Source organism: Lissotriton vulgaris, chromosome 3_1 (assembly GCF_964263255.1).
Source record: "Lissotriton vulgaris chromosome 3_1, aLisVul1.2, whole genome shotgun sequence".
In the NCBI taxonomy this organism is placed as follows: domain Eukaryota; kingdom Metazoa; phylum Chordata; class Amphibia; order Caudata; family Salamandridae; genus Lissotriton; species Lissotriton vulgaris.
Window position 1 is genome coordinate 2,064,271,058 of NC_141689.1, and position 25,320 is coordinate 2,064,296,377.

The following is a 25,320-nucleotide window of genomic DNA, read 5'->3' on the forward strand; positions in this document are numbered from 1 at the left end:
TTCAGCTGTCGTCAGCCCGGCTTGCTTGAATCCTGATGGTGCAATGAGCAAGGGACTCACATCTGAGTATACCCTTCCACGCTTATGGTGGACAAAATGATTCAGAAAAGGGGGTGGTGATGAACAGAGTGTCTGAATTAAGCAGACCACTCTTACCCAGTCCAAAGATCAGGGCTTGATCCATCACCGTTTTTTAGCTCACTGCACCATCCCAGCTCAGAACCTGGCTAAATGCAAATTAGTCTGTTCCTGTCCCAGTGCATGATGGGAACAGGGCAAACCAAACTACCAAGCCAATTCTTATACTGGGAAGGAAACAAGCTTCCAGGGACCGGTTTCTGGCATTTCAGCCGTCGTCGGCCCGGCTTGCTTGAATCCTGATGGTGCAATGAGCAAGGGACTCACATCTGAGTATACCCTTCCACGCTTATGGTGGACAAAATTATTCAGAAAAGGGGGTGGTGATGAACAGAGTGTCTGAATTAAGCAGACCACTCTTACCCAGTCCAAAGATCAGGGCTTGATCCATCACCGTTTTTTAGCTCACTGCACCATCCCAGCTCAGAACCTGGCTAAATGCAAATTAGTCTGTTCCTGTCCCAGTGCATGATGGGAACAGGGCAAACCAAACTACCAAGCCAATTCTTATACTGGGAAGGAAACAAGCTTCCGGGGACCGGTTTCTGGCATTTCAGCCGTCTTCGGCCCGGCTTGCTTGAATCCTGATGGTGCAATGAGCAAGGGACTCACATCTGAGTATACCCTTCCACGCTTATGGTGGACAAAATGATTCAGAAAAGGGGGTGGTGATGAACAGAGTGTCTGAATTAAGCAGCCCACTCTTACCCAGTCCAAAGATCAGGGCTTGATCCATCACCGTTTTTAGCTCACTGCACCATCCCAGCTCAGAACCTGGCTAAATGCAAATTAGTCTGTTCCTGTCCCAGTGCATGATGGGAACAGGGCAAACCAAACTACCAAGCCAATTCTTATACTGGGAAGGAAACAAGCTTCCGGGGACCGGTTTCTGGCATTTCAGCCGTCGTCGGCCCGGCTTGCTTCAATCCTGATGGTGCAAAGAGCAAGGGACTCACATCTGAGTATACCCTTCCACGCTTATGGTGGACAAAATGATTCAGAAAAGGGGGTGGTGATGAACAGAGTGTCTGAATTAAGCAGACCACTCTTACCCAGTCCAAAGATCAGGGCTTGATCCATCACCGATTTTTAGCTCACTGCACCATCCCAGCTCGGAACCTGGCTAAATGCAAATTAGTCTGTTCCTGTCCCAGTGCATGATGGGAACAGGGCAAACCAAACTACCAAGCCAATTCTTATACTGGGAAGGAAACAAGCTTCCGGGGACCGGTTTCTGGCATTTCAGCCGTCGTCGGCCCGGCTTGCTTGAATCCTGATGGTGCAATGAGCAAGGGACTCACATCTGAGTATACCCTTCCACGCTTATGGTGGACAAAATGATTCAGAAAAGGGGGTGGTGATGAACAGAGTGTCTGAATTAAGCAGACCACTCTTACCCAGTCCAAAGATCAGGGCTTGATCCATCACAGTGTTTTAGCTCACTGCACCATCCCAGCTCAGAACCTGGCTAAATGCAAATTAGTCTGTTCCTGTCCCAGTGCATGATGGGAACAGGGCAAACCAAACTACCAAGCCAATTCTTATACTGGGAAGGAAACCAGCTTCCGGGGACCGTTTTCTGGCATTTCAGCCGTCGTCGGCCCGGCTTGCTTGAATCCTGATGGTGCAATGAGCAAGGGACTCACATCTGAGTATACCCTTCGACGCTTATGGTGGACAAAATGATTCAGAAAAGGGGGTCATGATGAACAGAGTGTCTGAATTAGGAAGACCACTCTTACCCAGTCCAAGGATCAGGGCTTGATCCATCACCGTTTTTTAGCTCACTGCACCATCCCAGCTCAAAACCTGGCTAAATGCAAATTAGTCTGTTCCTGCTCCAGTGCATGATGGGAACAGGGCAAACCAAACTACCAAGCCAATTCTTATACTGGGAAGGAAACAAGCTTCCGGGGACCGGTTTCTGACATTTCAGATGTCGTCGGCCCGGCTTGCTTCAATCCTGATGGTGCAATGAGCAAGGGACTCACATCTGAGTATACCCTTCCACGCTTATGGTGGACAAAATGATTCAGAAAAGGGGGTGGTGATGAACAGAGTGTCTGAATTAAGCAGACCACTCTTACCCAGTCCAAAGATAAGGGCTTGATCCATCACCGCTTTTTAGCTCACTGCACCATCCCAGCTCAGAACCTGGCTAAATGCAAATTAGTCTGTTCCTGTCCCAGTGCATGATGGGAACAGGGCAAACCAAACTACCAAGCCAAATCTTATACTGGGAAGAAAACAAGCTACCGTGGACCGGTTTCTGGCATTTCAGCCGTCGTCGGCCCTGCTTGCTTGAATCCTGATGGTGCAATGAGCAAGGGACTCACATCTGAGTATACACTTCCACGCTTATGGTGGACAAAATGATTCAGAAAAGGGGGTGGTGATGAACAGAGTGTCCGAATTAAGCAGACCACTCTTACCCAGTCCAAAGATCAGGGCTTGATCCATCACCGTTTTTTATCTCACTGCACCATCCCAGCTCAGAACCTGGCTAAATGCAAATTAGTCTGTTCCTGCTCCAGTGCATGATGGGAACAGGGCAAACCAAACTACCAAGCCAATTCTTATACTGGGAAGGAAACAAGCTTCCGGGGACCGGTTTCTGGCATTTCAGCCGTCGTCGGCCCGGCTTGCTTGAATCCTGATGGTGCAATGAGCAAGGGACTCACATCTGAGTATACCCTTCCACGCTTATGGTGGACAAAATGTTTCAGAAAAGGGGGTGGTGATGAACAGAGTGTCTGAATTGAGCAGACCACTCTTACCCAGTCCAAAGATAAGGGCTTGATCCATCACCGTTTTTTAGCTCACTGCACCATCCCAGCTCAGGACCAGGCTAAATGCAAATTAGTCTGTTCCTGTCCCAGTGCATGATGGGAACAGCGGAAACCAAACTACCAAGCCAATTCTTATACTGGGAAGAAAACAAGCTTCCGTGGACTGGTTTCTGGCATTTCAGCCGTCGTCGGCCCTGCTTGCTTGAATCCTGATGGTGCAATGAGCAAGGGACTCACATCTGAGTATACACTTCCACGCTTATGGTGGACAAAATGATTCAGAAAATGGGGTGGTGATGAACAGAGTGTCTAAATTAAGCAGACCACTCTTACCCAGTCCAAAGATCAGGGCTTGATCCATCACGGTTTTTTATCTCACTGCACCATCCCAGCTCAGAACCTGTCTAAATGCAAATTAGTCTGTTCCTGCTCCAGTGCATGATGGGAACAGGGTAAACCAAACTACCAAGCCAATTCTTATACTGGGAAGGAAACAAGCTTCAGGGGACCGGTTTCTGGCATTTCAGCCGTCGTCGGCCCGGCTTGCTTGAATCCTGATGGTGCAATGAGCAAGGGACTCACATCTGAGTATACCCTTCCACGGTTATGGTGGACAAAATGATGCAGAAAAGGGGGTGGTGATGAACAGAGGGTCTGAATTAAGCAGACCACTCTTACCCAGTCCAAAGATCACGGCTTGATCCATCACCGTTTTTTAGCTCACTGCACCATCCCAGCTCAGAACCTGGCTAAATGCAAATTAGTCTGTTCCTGTTCCAGTGCATGATGGGAACAGGGCAAACCAAACTACCAAGCCAATTCTTATACTGGGAAGGAAACAAGCTTCCGGGGACCGGTTTCTGGCATTTCAGCCGTCGTCGGCCCGGCTTGCTTGAATCCTGATGGTGCAATGAGCAAGGGACTCACATCTGAGTATACCCTCCCACGCTTATGGTGGACAAAATGATTCCGAAAAGGGGGTGGTGATGAACAGAGTGTCTGAATTAAGCAGACCACTCTTACCCAGTCCAAAGATCAGGGCTTGATCCATCACCGTTTTTTAGCTCACTGCACCATCCCAGCTCAGAACCTGGCTAAATGCAAATTAGTCTGTTCCTGTCCCAGTGCATGATGGGAACAGGGCAAACCAAACAACCAAGCCAATTCTTATACTGGGAAGGAAACAAGCTTCCGGGGACCGGTTTCTGGCATTTCAGCCGTCGTCGGCCCGGCTTGCTTGAATCCTGATGGTGCAATGAGCAAGGGACTCACATCTGAGAATACCCTTCCACGCTTATGGTGGACAAAATGATTCAGAAAAGGGGGTGGTGATGAACAGAGTGTCTGAATTAAGCAGACCACTCTTACCCAGTCCAAAGATCAGGGCTTGATCCATCACCGATTTTTAGCTCACTGCACCATCCCAGCTCGGAACCTGGCTAAATGCAAATTAGTCTGTTCCTGTCCCAGTGCATGATGGGAACAGGGCAAACCAAACTACCAAGCCAATTCTTATACTGGGAAGGAAACAAGCTTCCGGGGACCGGTTCTGGCATTTCAGCCGTCGTCGGCCCGGCTTGCTTGAATCCTGATGGTGCAATGAGCAAGGGACTCACATCTGAGTATACCCTTCCACGCTTATGGTGGACAAAATGATTCAGAAAAGGGGGTGGTGATGAACAGAGTGTCTGAATTAAGCAGACCACTCTTACCCAGTCCAAAGATCAGGGCTTGATCCATCACCGTTTTTTAGCTCACTGCACCATCCCAGCTCAGTACCTGGCTAAATGTAAATTAGTCTGTTCCTGTCCCAGTGCATGATGGGAACAGGGCAAACCAAACTACCAAGCCAATTCTTATACTGGGAAGGAAACAAGCTTCCGGGGACCGGTTTCTGGCATTTCAGCCGTCGTCGGCCCGGCTTGCTTGAATCCTGATGGTGCAATGAGCAAAGGACTCACATCTGAGTATACCCTTCCACGCTTATGGTGGACAAAATGATTCAGAAAAAGGGGTGGTGATGAACAGAGTGTCTGAATTAAGCAGACCACTCTTACCCAGTCCAAAGATCAGGGCTTGATCCATCCCCGTTTTTTAGCTCACTGCACCATCCCAGCTCAGAACCTGGCTAAATGCAAATTAGTCTGTTCCTGTCCCAGTGCATGATGGGAACAGGGCAAACCAAACTACCAAGCCAATTCTTATACTGGGAAGGAAACAAGCTTCCGGGGACCGGTTTCTGGCATTTCAGCTGTCGTCGGCCCGGCTTGCTTGAATCCTGATGGTGCAATGAGCAAGGGACTCACATCTGAGTATACCCTTCCACGCTTATGGTGGACAAAATGATTCAGAAAAGGGGGTGGTGATGAACAGAGTGTCTGAATTAAGCAGACCACTCTTACCCAGTCCAAAGATCAGGGCTTGATCCATCACCGTTTTTTAGCTCACTGCACCATCCCAGCTCAGAACCTGGCTAAATGCAAATTAGTCTGTTCCTGTCCCAGTGCATGATGGGAACAGGGCAAACCAAACTACCAAGCCAATTCTTATACTGGGAAGGAAACAAGCTTCCGGGGACCGGTTTCTGGCATTTCAGCCGTCGTCGGCCCGGCTTGCTTGAATCCTGATGGTGCAATGAGCAAGGGATTCACATCTGAGTATACCCTTCCACGCTTATGGTGGACAAAATTATTCAGAAAAGGGGGTGGTGATGAACAGAGTGTCTGAATTAAGCAGACCACTCTTACCCAGTCCAAAGATCAGGGCTTGATCCATCACCGTTTTTTAGCTCACTGCACCATCCCAGCTCAGAACCTGGCTAAATGCAAATTAGTCTGTTCCTGTCCCAGTGCATGATGGGAACAGGGCAAACCAAACTACCAAGCCAATTCTTATACTGGGAAGGAAACAAGCTTCCGGGGACCGGTTTCTGGCATTTCAGCCGTCTTCGGCCCGGCTTGCTTGAATCCTGATGGTGCAATGAGCAAGGGACTCACATCTGAGTATACCCTTCCACGCTTATGGTGGACAAAATGATTCAGAAAAGGGGGTGGTGATGAACAGAGTGTCTGAATTAAGCAGCCCACTCTTACCCAGTCCAAAGATCAGGGCTTGATCCATCACCGTTTTTAGCTCACTGCACCATCCCAGCTCAGAACCTGGCTAAATGCAAATTAGTCTGTTCCTGTCCCAGTGCATGATGGGAACAGGGCAAACCAAACTACCAAGCCAATTCTTATACTGGGAAGGAAACAAGCTTCCGGGGACCGGTTTCTGGCATTTCAGCCGTCGTCGGCCCGGCTTGCTTCAATCCTGATGGTGCAAAGAGCAAGGGACTCACATCTGAGTATACCCTTCCACGCTTATGGTGGACAAAATGATTCAGAAAAGGGGGTGGTGATGAACAGAGTGTCTGAATTAAGCAGACCACTCTTACCCAGTCCAAAGATCAGGGCTTGATCCATCACCGATTTTTAGCTCACTGCACCATCCCAGCTCGGAACCTGGCTAAATGCAAATTAGTCTGTTCCTGTCCCAGTGCATGATGGGAACAGGGCAAACCAAACTACCAAGCCAATTCTTATACTGGGAAGGAAACAAGCTTCCGGGGACCGGTTTCTGGCATTTCAGCCGTCGTCGGCCCGGCTTGCTTGAATCCTGATGGTGCAATGAGCAAGGGACTCACATCTGAGTATACCCTTCCACGCTTATGGTGGACAAAATGATTCAGAAAAGGGGGTGGTGATGAACAGAGTGTCTGAATTAAGCAGACCACTCTTACCCAGTCCAAAGATCAGGGCTTGATCCATCACAGTGTTTTAGCTCACTGCACCATCCCAGCTCAGAACCTGGCTAAATGCAAATTAGTCTGTTCCTGTCCCAGTGCATGATGGGAACAGGGCAAACCAAACTACCAAGCCAATTCTTATACTGGGAAGGAAACAAGCTTCCGGGGACCGGTTTCTGGCATTTCAGCTGTCGTCGGCCCGGCTTGCTTGAATCCTGATGGTGCAATGAGCAAGGGACTCACATCTGAGTATACCCTTCCACGCTTATGGTGGACAAAATGATTCAGAAAAGGGGGTGGTGATGAACAGAGTGTCTGAATTAAGCAGACCACTCTTACCCAGTCCAAAGATCAGGGCTTGATCCATCACCGTTTTTTAGCTCACTGCACCATCCCAGCTCAGAACCTGGCTAAATGCAAATTAGTCTGTTCCTGTCCCAGTGCATGATGGGAACAGGGCAAACCAAACTACCAAGCCAATTCTTATACTGGGAAGGAAACAAGCTTCCGGGGACCGGTTTCTGGCATTTCAGCCGTCGTCGGCCCGGCTTGCTTGAATCCTGATGGTGCAATGAGCAAGGGATTCACATCTGAGTATACCCTTCCACGCTTATGGTGGACAAAATTATTCAGAAAAGGGGGTGGTGATGAACAGAGTGTCTGAATTAAGCAGACCACTCTTACCCAGTCCAAAGATCAGGGCTTGATCCATCACCGTTTTTTAGCTCACTGCACCATCCCAGCTCAGAACCTGGCTAAATGCAAATTAGTCTGTTCCTGTCCCAGTGCATGATGGGAACAGGGCAAACCAAACTACCAAGCCAATTCTTATACTGGGAAGGAAACAAGCTTCCGGGGACCGGTTTCTGGCATTTCAGCCGTCTTCGGCCCGGCTTGCTTGAATCCTGATGGTGCAATGAGCAAGGGACTCACATCTGAGTATACCCTTCCACGCTTATGGTGGACAAAATGATTCAGAAAAGGGGGTGGTGATGAACAGAGTGTCTGAATTAAGCAGCCCACTCTTACCCAGTCCAAAGATCAGGGCTTGATCCATCACCGTTTTTAGCTCACTGCACCATCCCAGCTCAGAACCTGGCTAAATGCAAATTAGTCTGTTCCTGTCCCAGTGCATGATGGGAACAGGGCAAACCAAACTACCAAGCCAATTCTTATACTGGGAAGGAAACAAGCTTCCGGGGACCGGTTTCTGGCATTTCAGCCGTCGTCGGCCCGGCTTGCTTCAATCCTGATGGTGCAAAGAGCAAGGGACTCACATCTGAGTATACCCTTCCACGCTTATGGTGGACAAAATGATTCAGAAAAGGGGGTGGTGATGAACAGAGTGTCTGAATTAAGCAGACCACTCTTACCCAGTCCAAAGATCAGGGCTTGATCCATCACCGATTTTTAGCTCACTGCACCATCCCAGCTCGGAACCTGGCTAAATGCAAATTAGTCTGTTCCTGTCCCAGTGCATGATGGGAACAGGGCAAACCAAACTACCAAGCCAATTCTTATACTGGGAAGGAAACAAGCTTCCGGGGACCGGTTTCTGGCATTTCAGCCGTCGTCGGCCCGGCTTGCTTGAATCCTGATGGTGCAATGAGCAAGGGACTCACATCTGAGTATACCCTTCCACGCTTATGGTGGACAAAATGATTCAGAAAAGGGGGTGGTGATGAACAGAGTGTCTGAATTAAGCAGACCACTCTTACCCAGTCCAAAGATCAGGGCTTGATCCATCACAGTGTTTTAGCTCACTGCACCATCCCAGCTCAGAACCTGGCTAAATGCTAATTAGTCTGTTCCTGTCCCAGTGCATGATGGGAACAGGGCAAACCAAACTACCAAGCCAATTCTTATACTGGGAAGGAAACAAGCTTCCGGGGACCGGTTTCCGGCATTTCAGCCGTCGTCGGCCCTGCTTTCTTGAATCCTGATGGTGCAATGAGCAAGGGACTCACATCTGAGTATACACTTCCACGCTTATGGTGGACAAAATGATTCAGAAAATGGGGTGGTGATGAACAGAGTGTCTAAATTAAGCAGACCACTCTTACCCAGTCCAAAGATCAGGGCTTGATCCATCACCGTTTTTTATCTCACTGCACCATCCCAGCTCAGAACCTGGCTAAATGCAAATTAGTCTGTTCCTGCTCCAGTGCATGATGGGAACAGGGTAAACCAAACTACCAAGCCAATTCTTATACTGGGAAGGAAACAAGCTTCAGGGGACCGGTTTCTGGCATTTCAGCCGTCGTCGGCCCGGCTTGCTTGAATCCTGATGGTGCAATGAGCAAGGGACTCACATCTGAGTATACCCTTCCACGGTTATGGTGGACAAAATGATGCAGAAAAGGGGGTGGTGATGAACAGAGGGTCTGAATTAAGCAGACCACTCTTACCCAGTCCAAAGATCAGGGCTTGATCCATCACCGATTTTTAGCTCACTGCACCATCCCAGCTCGGAACCTGGCTAAATGCAAATTAGTCTGTTCCTGTCCCAGTGCATGATGGGAACAGGGCAAACCAAACTATCAAGCCAATTCTTATACTGGGAAGGAAACAAGCTTCCGGGGACCGGTTTCTGGCATTTCAGCCGTCGTCGGCCCGGCTTGCTTGAATCCTGATGGTGCAATGAGCAAGGGACTCACATCTGAGTATACCCTTCCACGCTTATGGTGGACAAAATGATTCAGAAAAGGGGGTGGTGATGAACAGAGTGTCTGAATTAAGCAGACCACTCTTACCCAGTCCAAAGATCAGGGCTTGATCCATCACCGTTTTTTAGCTCACTGCACCATCCCAGCTCAGAACCTGGCTAAATGTAAATTAGTCTGTTCCTGTCCCAGTGCATGATGGGAACAGGGCAAACCAAACTACCAAGCCAATTCTTATACTGGGAAGGAAACAAGCTTCCGGGGACCGGTTTCTGGCATTTCAGCCGTCGTCGGCCCGGCTTGCTTGAATCCTGATGGTGCAATGAGCAAAGGACTCACATCTGAGTATACCCTTCCACGCTTATGGTGGACAAAATGATTCAGAAAAAGGGGTGGTGATGAACAGAGTGTCTGAATTAAGCAGACCACTCTTACCCAGTCCAAAGATCAGGGCTTGATCCATCCCCGTTTTTTAGCTCACTGCACCATCCCAGCTCAGAACCTGGCTAAATGCAAATTAGTCTGTTCCTGTCCCAGTGCATGATGGGAACAGGGCAAACCAAACTACCAAGCCAATTCTTATACTGGGAAGGAAACAAGCTTCCGGGGACCGGTTTCTGGCATTTCAGCTGTCGTCGGCCCGGCTTGCTTGAATCCTGATGGTGCAATGAGCAAGGGACTCACATCTGAGTATACCCTTCCACGCTTATGGTGGACAAAATGATTCAGAAAAGGGGGTGGTGATGAACAGAGTGTCTGAATTAAGCAGACCACTCTTACCCAGTCCAAAGATCAGGGCTTGATCCATCACCGTTTTTTAGCTCACTGCACCATCCCAGCTCAGAACCTGGCTAAATGCAAATTAGTCTGTTCCTGTCCCAGTGCATGATGGGAACAGGGCAAACCAAACTACCAAGCCAATTCTTATACTGGGAAGGAAACAAGCTTCCGGGGACCGGTTTCTGGCATTTCAGCCGTCGTCGGCCCGGCTTGCTTGAATCCTGATGGTGCAATGAGCAAGGGACTCACATCTGAGTATACCCTTCCACGCTTATGGTGGACAAAATTATTCAGAAAAGGGGGTGGTGATGAACAGAGTGTCTGAATTAAGCAGACCACTCTTACCCAGTCCAAAGATCAGGGCTTGATCCATCACCGTTTTTTAGCTCACTGCACCATCCCAGCTCAGAACCTGGCTAAATGCAAATTAGTCTGTTCCTGTCCCAGTGCATGATGGGAACAGGGCAAACCAAACTACCAAGCCAATTCTTATACTGGGAAGGAAACAAGCTTCCGGGGACCGGTTTCTGGCATTTCAGCCGTCTTCGGCCCGGCTTGCTTGAATCCTGATGGTGCAATGAGCAAGGGACTCACATCTGAGTATACCCTTCCACGCTTATGGTGGACAAAATGATTCAGAAAAGGGGGTGGTGATGAACAGAGTGTCTGAATTAAGCAGCCCACTCTTACCCAGTCCAAAGATCAGGGCTTGATCCATCACCGTTTTTAGCTCACTGCACCATCCCAGCTCAGAACCTGGCTAAATGCAAATTAGTCTGTTCCTGTCCCAGTGCATGATGGGAACAGGGCAAACCAAACTACCAAGCCAATTCTTATACTGGGAAGGAAACAAGCTTCCGGGGACCGGTTTCTGGCATTTCAGCCGTCGTCGGCCCGGCTTGCTTCAATCCTGATGGTGCAAAGAGCAAGGGACTCACATCTGAGTATACCCTTCCACGCTTATGGTGGACAAAATGATTCAGAAAAGGGGGTGGTGATGAACAGAGTGTCTGAATTAAGCAGACCACTCTTACCCAGTCCAAAGATCAGGGCTTGATCCATCACCGATTTTTAGCTCACTGCACCATCCCAGCTCGGAACCTGGCTAAATGCAAATTAGTCTGTTCCTGTCCCAGTGCATGATGGGAACAGGGCAAACCAAACTACCAAGCCAATTCTTATACTGGGAAGGAAACAAGCTTCCGGGGACCGGTTTCTGGCATTTCAGCCGTCGTCGGCCCGGCTTGCTTGAATCCTGATGGTGCAATGAGCAAGGGACTCACATCTGAGTATACCCTTCCACGCTTATGGTGGACAAAATGATTCAGAAAAGGGGGTGGTGATGAACAGAGTGTCTGAATTAAGCAGACCACTCTTACCCAGTCCAAAGATCAGGGCTTGATCCATCACAGTGTTTTAGCTCACTGCACCATCCCAGCTCAGAACCTGGCTAAATGCTAATTAGTCTGTTCCTGTCCCAGTGCATGATGGGAACAGGGCAAACCAAACTACCAAGCCAATTCTTATACTGGGAAGGAAACAAGCTTCCGGGGACCGGTTTCTGGCATTTCAGCCGTCGTCGGCCCGGCTTGCTTGAATCCTGATGGTGCAATGAGCAAGGGACTCACATCTGAGTATACCCTTCGACGCTTATGGTGGACAAAATGATTCAGAAAAGGGGGTCGTGATGAACAGAGTGTCTGAATTAGGAAGACCACTCTTACCCAGTCCAAGGATCAGGGCTTGATCCATCACCGTTTTTTAGCTCACTGCACCATCCCAGCTCAGAACCTGGCTAAATGCAAATTAGTCTGTTCCTGTCCCAGTGCATGATGGGAACAGGGCAAACCAAACTACCAAGCCAATTCTTATACTGGGAAGGAAACAAGCTTCCGGGGACCGGTTTCTGGCATTTCAGCCGTCGTCGGCCCGGCTTGCTTGAATCCTGATGGTGCAATGAGCAAGGGACTCACATCTCAGTATACCCTTCCACGCTTATGGTGGACAAAATGATTCAGAAAAGGGGGTGGTGATGAACAGAGTGTCTGAATTAAGCAGACCACTCTTACCCAGTCCAAAGATCAAGGCTTGATCCATCACCGTTTTTTAGCTCACTGCACCATCCCAGCTCAGAACCTGGCTAAATGTAAATTAGTCTGTTCCTGTCCCAGTGCATGATGGGAACAGGGCAAACCAAACTACCAAGCCAATTCTTATACTGGGAAGGAAACAAGCTTCCGGGGACCGGTTTCTGGCATTTCAGCCGTCGTCGGCCCGGCTTGCTTGAATCCTGATGGTGCAATGAGCAAAGGACTCACATCTGAGTATACCCTTCCACGCTTATGGTGGACAAAATGATTCAGAAAAGGGGGTGGTGATGAACAGAGTGTCTGAATTAAGCAGACCACTCTTACCCTGTCCAAAGATCAGGGCTTGATCCATCACCGTTTTTTAGCTCACTGCACCATCCCAGCTCAGAACCTGGCTAAATGCAAATTAGTCTGTTCCTGTCCCAGTGCATGATGGGAACAGGGCAAACCAAACTACCAAGCCAATTCTTATACTGGGAAGGAAACAAGCTTCCGGGGACCGGTTTCTGGCATTTCAGCCGTCGTCGGCCCGGCTTGCTTGAATCCTGATGGTGCAATGAGCAAGGGACTCACATCTGAGTATACCCTTCCACGCTTATGGTGGACAAAATGATTCAGAAAAGGGGGTGGTGATGAACATAGTGTCTGAATTAAGCAGACCACTCTTACCCAGTCCAAAGATCAGGGCTTGATCCATCACCGTTTTTTAGCTCACTGCACCATCCCAGCTCAGAACCTGGCTAAATGCAAATTAGTCTGTTCCTGTCCCAGTGCATGATGGGAACAGGGCAAACCAAACTACCAAGCCAATTCTTATACTGGGAAGGAAACAAGCTTCCGGGGACCGGTTTCTGGCATTTCAGCCGTCTTCGGCCCGGCTTGCTTGAATCCTGATGGTGCAATGAGCAAGGGACTCACATCTGAGTATACCCTTCCACGCTTATGGTGGACAAAATGATTCAGAAAAGGGGGTGGTGATGAACAGAGTGTCTGAATTAAGCAGCCCACTCTTACCCAGTCCAAAGATCAGGGCTTGATCCATCACCGTTTTTAGCTCACTGCATCATCCCAGCTCAGAACCTGGCTAAATGCAAATTAGTCTGTTCCTGTCCCAGTGCATGATGGGAACAGGGCAAACCAAACTACCAAGCCAATTCTTATACTGGGAAGGAAACAAGCTTCCGGGGACCGGTTTCTGGCATTTCAGCCGTCGTCGGCCCGGCTTGCTTCAATCCTGATGGTGCAAAGAGCAAGGGACTCACATCTGAGTATACCCTTCCACGCTTATGGTGGACAAAATGATTCAGAAAAGGGGGTGGTGATGAACAGAGTGTCTGAATTAAGCAGACCACTCTTGCCCAGTCCAAAGATAAGGGCTTGATCCATCACCGTTTTTTAGCTCACTGCACCATCCCAGCTCAGAACCTGGCTAAATGCAAATTAGTCTGTTCCTGTCCCAGTGCATGATGGGAACAGGGCAAACCAAACTACCAAGCCAAATCTTATACTGGGAAGAAAACAAGCTTCCGTGGACTGGTTTCTGGCATTTCAGCCGTCGTCGGCCCTGCTTGCTTGAATCCTGATGGTGCAATGAGCAAGGGACTCACATCTGAGTATACACTTCCACGCTTATGGTGGACAAAATGATTCAGAAAAGGGGGTGGTGATGAACAGAGTGTCTGAATTAAGCAGACCACTCTTACCCAGTCCAAAGATCAGGGCTTGATCCATCACCGTTTTTTATCTCACTGCACCATCCCAGCTCAGAACCTGGCTAAATGCAAATTAGTCTGTTCCTGCTCCAGTGCATGATGGGAACAGGGCAAACCAAACTACCAAGCCAATTCTTATACTGGGAAGGAAACAAGCTTCCGGGGACCGGTTTCTGGCATTTCAGATGTCGTCGGCCCGGCTTGCTTCAATCCTGATGGTGCAATGAGCAAGGGACTCACATCTGAGTATACCCTTCCACGCTTATGGTGGACAAAATGATTCAGAAAAGGGGGTGGTGATGAACAGAGTGTCTGAATTAAGCAGACCACTCTTACCCAGTCCAAAGATAAGGGCTTGATCCATCACCGCTTTTTAGCTCACTGCACCATCCCAGCTCAGAACCTGGCTAAATGCAAATTAGTCTGTTCCTGTCCCAGTGCATGATGGGAACAGGGCAAACCAAACTACCACGCCAAATCTTATACTGGGAAGAAAACAAGCTTCCGTGGACCGGTTTCTGGCATTTCAGCCGTCGTCGGCCCTGCTTGCTTGAATCCTGATGGTGCAATGAGCAAGGGACTCACATCTGAGTATACACTTCCACGCTTATGGTGGACAAAATGATTCAGAAAAGGGGGTGGTGATGAACAGAGTTTCTGAATTAAGCAGACCACTCTTACCCAGTCCAAAGATAAGGGCTTGATCCATCACCGTTTTTTATCTCACTGCACCATCCCAGCTCAGAACCTGGCTAAATGCAAATTAGTCTGTTCCTGCTCCAGTGCATGATGGGAACAGGGCAAACCAAACTACCAAGCCAATTCTTATACTGGGAAGAAAACAAGCTTCCGGGGACCGGTTTCTGGCATTTCAGATGTCGTCGGACCGGCTTGCTTCAATCCTGATGGTGCAATGAGCAAGGGACTCACATCTGAGTATACCCTTCCACGCTTATGGTGGACAAAATGATTCAGAAAAGGGGGTGGTGATGAACAGAGTGTCTGAATTAAGCAGACCACTCTTACCCAGTCCAAAGATAAGGGCTTGATCCATCACCGCTTTTTAGCTCACTGCACCATCCCAGCTCAGAACCTGGCTAAATGCAAATTAGTCTGTTCCTGTCCCAGTGCATGATGGGAACAGGGCAAACCAAACTACCAAGCCAAATCTTATACTGGGAAGAAAACAAGCTTCCGTGGACCGGTTTCTGGCATTTCAGCCGTCGTCGGCCCTGCTTGCTTGAATCCTGATGGTGCAATGAGCAAGGGACTCACATCTGAGTATACACTTCCACACTTATGGTGGACAAAATGATTCAGAAAAGGGGGTGGTGATGAACAGAGTGTCCGAATTAAGCAGACCACTCTTACCCAGTCCAAAGATCAGGGCTTGATCCATCACCGTTTTTTATCTCACTGCACCATCCCAGCTCAGAACCTGGCTAAATGCAAATTAGTCTGTTCCTGCTCCAGTGCATGATGGGAACAGGGCAAACCAAACTACCAAGCCAATTCTTATACTGGGAAGGAAACAAGCTTCCGGGGACCGGTTTCTGGCATTTCAGCCGTCGTCGGCCCGGCTTGCTTGAATCCTGATGGTGCAATGAGCAAGGGACTCACATCTGAGTATACCCTTCCACGCTTATGGTGGACAAAATGTTTCAGAAAAGGGGGTGGTGATGAACAGAGTGTCTGAATTAAGCAGACCACTCTTACCCAGTCCAAAGATAAGGGCTTGATCCATCACCGTTTTTTAGCTCACTGCACCATCCCAGCTCAGGACCTGGCTAAATGCAAATTAGTCTGTTCCTGTCCCAGTGCATGATGGGAACAGGGAAAACCAAACTACCAAGCCAATTCTTATACTGGGAAGAAAACAAGCTTCCGTGGACCGGTTTCTGGCATTTCAGCCGTCGTCGGGCCTGCTTGCTTGAATCCTGATGGTGCAATGAGCAAGGGACTCACATCTGAGTATACACTTCCACGCTTATGGTGGACAAAATGATTCAGAAAAGGGGGTGGTGATGAACAGAGTGTCTGAATTAAGCAGACCACTCTTACCCAGTCCAAAGATCAGGGCTTGATCCATCATCGTTTTTTATCTCACTGCACCATCCCAGCTCAGAACCTGGCTAAATGCAAATTAGTCTGTTCCTGCTCCAGTGCATGATGGGAACAGGGTAAACCAAACTACCAAGCCAATTCTTATACTGGGAAGGAAACAAGCTTCCGGGGACCGGTTTCTGGCATTTCAGCCGTCGTCGGCCCGGCTTGCTTGAATCCTGATGGTGCAATGAGCAAGGGACTCACATCTGAGTATACCCTTCCACGGTTATGGTGGACAAAATGATGCAGAAAAGGGGGTGGTGATGAACAGAGGGTCTGAATTAAGCAGACCACTCTTACCCAGTCCAAAGATCACGGCTTGATCCATCACCGTTTTTTAGCTCACTGCACCATCCCAGCTCAGAACCTGGCTAAATGCAAATTAGTCTGTTCCTGTCCCAGTGCATGATGGGAACAGGCCAAACCAAACTACCAAGCCAATTCTTATACTGGGAAGGAAACAAGCTTCCGGGGACCGGTTTCTGGCATTTCAGCCGTCGTCGGTTCGGCTTGCTTGAATCCTGATGGTGCAATGAGCAAGGGACTCACATCTGAGTATACCCTTCCACGCTTATGGTGGACAAAATGATTCAGAAAAGGGGGTGGTGATGAACAGAGCGTCTGAATTAAGCAGACCACTCTTACCCAGTCCAAAGATCAGGGCTTGATCCATCACCGTTTTGTAGCTCACTGCACCATCCCAGCTCAGAACCTGGCTAAATGCAAATTAGTCTGTTCCTGTCCCAGTGCATGATGGGAACAGGGCAAACCAAACTACCAAGCCAATTCTTATACTGGGAAGGAAACAAGCTTCTGGGGACCGGTTTCTGGCATTTCAGCCGTCGTCGGCTCAGCTTGCTTGAATCCTGATGGTGCAATGAGCAAGGGACTCACATCTGAGTATACCCTTCCACGCTTATGGTGGACAAAATGATTGTATATTAATATTCAAGGTAGATTGCATATTACTATTTTGAAAAGGACACTTTAAAAAGTTCTCATCTGCCAAAGCCAGGTGTAAAACCCTAGAGCGTAACTGGAGAAAACACTACAATCTAGAGGATAAACTACTATATAAGAGCGAACTAAATAAATACCATAAACTAATGAGATTGGAAAAAAGCTGCCATCTCAAAAATAGAATTGATTTAGCGGACAACCCCACTAAAGAATTGTTTTCTATTTATAAAGAACTCACGATTCCAACCAGATTGGAGGCTCAAGATACTCCTTCGAAAGAATGATGTGACTCCATTGCAGATTTTTTAGTACATAAAATCGATAAAATTCATGCTACCTTCACTAAGGATGAGGCCAGTTCTAGTAAACTCGCAGAAGACAACAACAACAGAAACACGGGGACCTCTTACCTCACGTGCTTTACTACTCCTGACAAACAAGAGTTACTTAGCATCGCTAACAGCATAAAATCTGGCTCTCCCAGCGATGTCTGCCCGCCTACCCGCTGTAGAGGAGTCATGGAGACTACAATAATTGACCACATTAGTCTTATTGTATCGCTCTCCTTTAAAGAATGCAAGGTATTAGATGCTTGGAAAACCGCCCAAGTAATCCCCCTTAAAAAGAAGGCCAACATCCACATCTCCCAATTCCAGAATCTCCGCCCCATCTCACTCCTCCCTTTTTGTGCTAAGATTGTGGAGAAAGTAGTGAATAGGCAGTTGATGAGTTATCTGAAAGAACACTCTCTCCTGCATTCCACTCAATCAGGTTTTAGAGCTGGATACTCTACTGAGTCAGCCCTACTTTTTCCACCGAGAGTCTTAGACACATAGTTGATGAGGGAGAGACAGCAGCGTTGGTACTTTTAGACCTAAATGCAGCCTTTGACACCGTGCTGCACTCAACGCTGCTGTCTCGGATTTCTGGTATGGGAGTAAAGGGGCCAGCCCTTGCGTGGATGGAGTCCTTCCTGGTGAACAGGAACTTTCAGCTGCACTACCCCCCATTTAGGTCCTCTCTCAGAAAGGCGAGCCATGGGGTTCCTCAGGGCTCGAGTCTGAGCCCCACCCTGTTTAATATCTACATGTAACCCCTGGCTCGCATAGTTGAGACCTATGGGGTGGGCATTGTCAGCTACGCTGATGACACCCAATTGATGTTTAACCTTACGCCCGACCACAGTGAAGAGGCCACCAATTTCTCCAACTGTCTCTCTTCCGTGGCAGCTTGGATGAATAGCAACTGTCTTCACCTTAATGGCGACAAAACCGAGCTGCTGGTGGTAGGAAAATCTTCTTCCGCATGGTCTCACATGTGGTGGCCCGCGGAATTAGGCAGTCCTCCTAGTCCTGTGGCCTCGGTGCGTAACTTGGGCATCATACTGGACTCTAACCTTTCATACAAGCCCCATATCAGTAAAACCACAGCCAGATGTTTCAGCATACTGAAAGTTCTTCGGAAAGTACTGGATCTCCTTCCCATGGATTCCAGGAAGACCATTGTGCATGCCCTTGTAACCCCCCATCTGGACTATGGGAACGCCCTGCTACTGGGTTTGAGCAAAAAGGGACTCCACCAACTCCAGTGTGCCCAGAATGCTGCTGCGCGTCTTGTGCTCAAACTTCCTCGAAGAGCCTCAGGTAGATCTGCCTTGTCCAAACTCCACTTGCTCCCCATCAAGGAGCGAATTAAATATAAATCCTTATGCTTTGCCCACCGTATTGCCCACGGCACTGGCCCAGGATATCTCCATCGCTTACTCACAATACATCGACCTACCAGGAATTTGAGATCTTCTGGAATGATGATGTTCAAAATCCCTAAAATTACCAGAGCCAGGATGGGCGGCTGCTCGTTCAGATACTTGGCTGCCAAGGGCTGGAACGAGCTTCCACTCGAGATCCGTATGGAACCCTCCGAAATCAGGTTTCGGGGGAAACTCAAAAATATTCCTATTTCCTCGCACTTAATTATTATTTCCTCCCTTGCCCTGTTTGGATCTACCTGTGTTCTTTCCTCTGTGCTCTTATTGCAGTTTTCAGCATGGGGACACTCTGTTTTTGAGTAACCAGGCGCTTTACAAATGACTTCTATTCTATTCTGTTCTATTCTACTGCCTTGGCCAAATGTCCCTTTCTGCCAATGTTCATTGTCATCTAGTAACTGAATGCCATGGCTCCTTGATTAGGTGTGAAGTGACTCCCAGAGCTGTAAAAGGTAGGGCCGATGTCGACCAAGAACCTTTAAGAATTGCCCGGCGTTAGCCGCCTCTCATACCACTCGAAATTATCAAACAAAGAGGCAGGCGGTGGAGACTGGAAGGCAGGAAACAGGAGTTTATTCCGACGGAGCAGAACACATCAAATCAGACAACAGGGTATCTTCTCGAGGTGCTCTAACCGCATCTCTGAGGCCTGGCCTCTTATACACAAGTTTATGATCTTTATTACAGTGACACATTCCTGTCAACACTTTGAAGTACGGAAAGACATCCTCGGAATCCCCGCTCCAAACCCGTTCCCACACACATTTACAGTAGAAGTCCCCACCCCGACCTCAGTAGGTGATGACTGACGCGCTGCTGGACATTCCGCCAGTTCCCGGAATGTGTGCGGTTGATCGGATCTCATGGGGTGGGGGCTTTGATCAGTTGTAGATCCTTTGAAGAGAAAAGCTTCCTACTGTATGGGGGCAATAAACTGTATCCGCAGGGCCAGGTGGTGGCCTGGGAACGAGCAGGATAAACGGGCACAGAGGAAAGGGGGTTTATCAAAGGATGTATGATCATGAAAGGGATGGAGGGAGGTGTTGGCTGGGTACGGGATGTGAATCCGAGGCAGGGTCACGCTGAAAGGGAGGTTTATGGCCCAAGCATGTGAGAGCGGGGGCTATCAGCGTGCGGGGGATGCTTGCGAGGTTAGGGGGAGAGAGAGAAAGACGCGCTGGCTATCGGCAGTGGGCAGAGAGGCCATGACATTCAAAATGGCTGCTACTTACGCGCACATATGAGCCTAAAAAGGGACAAGATGGCGCCGATAATGTTGATGTCGCAAACTAGATTTCAACAGAGCTGAGAGAAATGGAGAGAGGTAAATCTACCCTTGACAGGATGGTAGGAGCCCAGGAGCTTAAATAACTTCAAGGAATGCCTGCCCTGTCTCAAAAAGCTCACACCTGGGCCTGCCTTTCTAATATTCTTCTTCCAGTAAGCCAGTTAACAATCCTTCCTATGGAAGACAAAAGAAGAACTGCACCTGCTGTTGTGACCTGTGAGGAGAACCCTAATGGCTGGATTTGCTCCCAATCCTTCCCAGGACTGAAAGGTGGACTCCAAGGGTCAGTTGGCTGACCTCCTGTTCAGCAACTGGAACATAAATGCTGCAAGAAGTCTAGTTTCCTGAGAGAGCCCAGCTGATCAGTTACAACTGGACCTGCCTGGACCCTGTACTTTGCTCTGTGGAGTGTCCTGACCTCCTGGGGTCCTGGAACCCTTGACTGGAGTCAGATTGTACTCCAACCCCCTAAGCCCTAAACCTAGGACTTAGAAACCTTTTCAGGGATTTTTGTCTGGAGAACAGACAGGAGATCAGGACAAACTTGCCAAGTGAATCCAAATACTTAGGTTTCTCCCACCTGAAGCAGTTTAGCAACAGAAAATCAGTTTCAGTAGGATGTTGTGGAGAACAATCTCTGCCTCCTTGAGCCTTCTTTGGCTACAGCTTGCAGACGTGACCCACTGGAGGAATCTGAGCTCCAAAAAAGTGACTACGTCCAAAGGTAGAAATCTTCACTCGGCTAAGGCTCCAAAAGTAGCCAGCTGCTGCAGGCTTTCCTTGGACGTGAATTTTAAACTTCAACCCCTCAAATCTTCTCGCTAAAGGTCCAGTGGATATCCGGCCATGTGGACCCTATCTTCTACCTTGCCCTGCTGAGTATTTTTGATTTCCATTTTAGAGAAGGTAAAACTTCTGATTGGTATGAACTTGCTCACTATATTGGAACCGCGCTTCATCGCGTTTGGCCTTAAAACGTACCTTTGTCATGGTCTAGCAAAACTAGTTACCCGGAGCTATTTTTATTATTTTGAATGGGAGTTTTATTGCATTGTTTTTTGTATTTTTAAACGCTGTAAACATTTTTCTAAGTTGAGCCTATCTGCTCTGTGCTAAAGCTACCATGGGTTGAGCTCAAGTCAAAATTACTGAAACATTTACTGGTTGAAACAAGAGTTATTACTTGTGGTGTTCTATTACCCACGGTAGTTAATAATCCACTTTCTCACAGCTGCCAACAGACGCAGAACACTCTTCAATACAATGCAGTACTTCATCAACTCCTTGCATCACACTCTAACCATACACTCAAAAGACAAATGAGCTGTAATCAACCTCTTGTTCAGTGGAAAATACAGAATGACTGACAGCACATCGTCAGTACAAACTCTGCTTTTATTTGACATCCACCGAAAAGATCTGCAGTCCACAATGGTCAGCCTTCAAATCCCTGTCTATATCAGACACTGTGTACATCCTCAACTCAGTCCAAGACATCTCCTTTTATGATGATGTCTTACCATTATTCATCAAAACAACACTCTGGAGAAACTCTCTAACTTCTACTCACCCTTGTCAAATTCTCCCTCATTGAAGAATCTTCCTAGAATCTCTCTAGACAGGCAGCTCCTCCTGAAGAAACCCACAATTGACCACACTGACCTTATAATTAGCAGTTTATCACTCACCTATCCTTCATTGGCAAAATCATTAAAAATGCTCTCCATGCACTACTCTAAGGTCACAACAATTCCAACCATCTCCTACATGACTATCAATACAGCTTAAAATCACACTGCAGCATGGCAAACAGTCAGTGTGGCCCCCATGAGAGGCCCTTGAAATAGGGTAATTCGGTCCCATGGACTTTCATGACATTTCCTTCATGGGGGTGCAGTAGCTCACTGCACCCCTCTATAGTGGGAACTCTGCCTTCATTCAAATGCAGATCAGTTACTGTCTCTACTGTAAAAGGCAAGCCTTCTGCTTCAAAATGCCGGTCCACCTTTCATTAAAGTGCTGCATCCAGTAGAGGATCAAATTCACAACAGGTCTTGGGGCAGCACATTAACTTTAATAGGGCTCTCTGATTTTGTCTGTGCTCTGTGTACCAAATTAAGGGTGTGCTGTGGCACAGACTGTTTGCCATGCATAATAGTGTGGTCATGGATGTTCATGACCTGCCTGAAGCTTAACCTTACTAAGACAGAATTGTTACTGCAGGACAAGAAAAGCCTATGCAAACTGACATCAGTTCCTTTCTTTCTGAGTCTTTAGACACAGATATGGAGATTCTCGTTGGTCTTGCTGAGTACATTTTTATTAAAGATTTACCAGTGTGCAAAGGAAAATGTCACCCCTTAAGATGACTGGGTTTAAACTGTGTAAGGACTGTCAAAAACAGGTGCCTGTGATGGACCCTCATGAAGTATGCTTATGGTGTTTTGGGGTAGAAGCATGACTCTAAGACTGTGCCAACAATGCCAAGATGAACCTGAAGACATTTGGGAATGTGAGGCCAAACTTTAAATCACCAAACACAAGAAGATTCCATGATGTGACCGGTCGAAGTTGAAAGGAAGGTCTCATTGCTGCTCCTAAATTCGTTCCAGTTTCAGATCATTCTTGTGGTGTCAATGTGCCTCCCAATCTCGCTCCTGATCTCGATTAGAACTCATTACAAGTCTAGTCCAAGCGCACCTTGTATTCTATGTCCATCAGCAACGTTGCAGCAAGTAGAAGCCTTCACAGAGGTCCTGCTGTGCATTTTCAGCATTTTAACAGCTCTATCTAGCATGCCTTTAGGCTCCAAGGATCAGCAGAAATCTCAAGTCAGACTTCTGATGGTTGGTCCATCCTTGGAATCTTGAGCCGATATGGGTTTCACTCCAAATCCGGTGCAGGCTTCTGACCCAGTACCGTGACCTGCCCTGCCCTAGTTCTCTTCACATTGATACTGATGTTGACCCCAACCAAAGATGTGCAGCCCATGATGCTATTTGGCTCTGAGCAGAATCCACCACAACCTTGACTGAGATCGCACCTGGTTCTGACCACTGTGCAGCCAACAGACAATCATTCATATTAAGTTATTCGGCCCTTACCGCATAGTAGGGCCCAAACGTTACGAAATATTTTTGATTTGAGTCAGACAATGACAATTACAATTAAGGGAACAAATATGTCCCTTAGCATAATGAAGAAACCTTTTATAAAAACCTTTAAGATGCCAGTAGTCTGGATAGTTCTCCAGACATTAGCCTTGTGTCTCCTCCTGGCTCAGGCATGGAGGAATGTACCTTCTTCACAGTTGTTATGTCAAGGGCAGCAGAAGTTCTGGAGCTACCCAAAAGGAGGTGAAACCTAATGTGGTAACTAAAGCACCTAAATGGGTCAGGCCTCTAGAGATACCCCTGTTACCATTTAATGATGGCCTGCAGCCATTACCTTCAGACAACAATGCCCATCATTCACAGAATGAATCACAATTTGATGGCCTCCTGAGTCCTATGAGTTTGATACTGTTAGAAGCTGGAGCCCCCGCCCCGCACCACTGTCACCAAATGTGAGACCCCTGAATCCCCATTCAACATTAGGTCAAGTGAGGACACCGCTTGAGACAGCCCTGCTAACCCCCTTACTATCTTGGCACGACCAGCAAGACCTATCTCCAAGGCACGAGTGTACAGTATGTGCAACCACACCCACAGAAACCCACTAGTGACACCACAAATGGAATCCACACAAGTTTGATTAAACAAGTATAAACTTTATATAAAAAGATATACGATTTGACCACATGATACAAAAGTCAACATATAAGAAAGGGTAATATTTGTACCAGCTGGCTGGTAGGCTCAAATCCCAACCGCTGCTTTCAAAATGCTAAGCTGGTTGCAATGCTAGAATCACACACGTTGCAATGGACAAACAATAAAGCACTGCGTAACGATACAATCCTGTGCTGGGCAAAGGAGAAATAATACAATGCACAACGATACACCCCAGTACCTTTCAATGGGAGAAATAATTCAAAGCGTACCGCTACAATTGTGTATTGCGCAATGAAGGAATAATGCAATGCGCACTGCTACAATCATGTACTTTGCAATGAAGAAATAATGCAATGCGGGGCCGCTGCAATCCTGTACTTTGCAAGGGAGAAATAATGCAATGTGTAGCGCTACAATTGTGTACTTTATTATGCAGAAATAATGGCAGGCATCATAAGACAGTCCTGTAGTTCGTTAGCAGCAATATTGGCAAAGTGTATTATGACAAGCCCCAGTACTTAAACTCAGTTGGTAAGTACGGGCCCCGATCTGAGCTGAAGCAAAGACTCACGTTGCCTGAGGACTGAGAGGCAGAGAGAGTGTCCCTCCGAACCCACACCCCGTCCAGGTAGTGATCCACATTACCTGCGGGCGCGACCCCACTCTCCTCTCCTCCTTCAGCAAACTGGGCCTTCCATGCAAAACTTTCTCAATGGGCCTCAGTGGCTCGACCTGGCAGCTCACCTCCTCCAGGGCTGCCAGTCTGGACCTGTTAGGAAGGTCTCAGATGGCCGCAGGGCACACGCACCCCATGCCCCTGAGATTACGTTACTCTGGGTGCATATTCACCACAGCATCATCTGGGTCTCCTCTTGCACGAAGCCGCACACACAACGCTGATGGGACTTTATGTCAACTCCGATTGCACGTTCACCAGGCACTCCTTCCTACGGTCTCAGTTGGCACCAAGACACGCACACTGCGCTGTAGAGTCTCACTTTCTTCCAGTGCACACGATGATCAGCCGATCGTTTCCACAGTCTCAGGTTGCACCAAAGCACGCACACTGCTTCACTGAGACTTACTCCAATTCCGGTGCCCCGATATCCAGTCGCTCTTCACCAACACCTTAGGCTGCACCACAACACACTCACCATGTCCGAGCCACACTTCTCCTCCAGTGCACTCGATGACCAGGTGCTCTTCACTGCGATTCCGGTGCAGCCCGACACGCGCCCTGTGCGTCCAAAACTCACTCCACTTCTGAGGTTCCGTGACAATTGTAAGCGGTGTTTTCGACTCATTCGAATATGGTCATTCGAAGATGGCCGACAGGAGAGAGCCGACGGGATGAGCTCCAGGGAATTGGGATCACAGTAGTGTAAATCCCGACCTAGAGCGACCCCCCCGGACCCCTCCTCAGACGAGCCCCGTAATATCCTGCACCGATGTCAGTGGGATGAAAC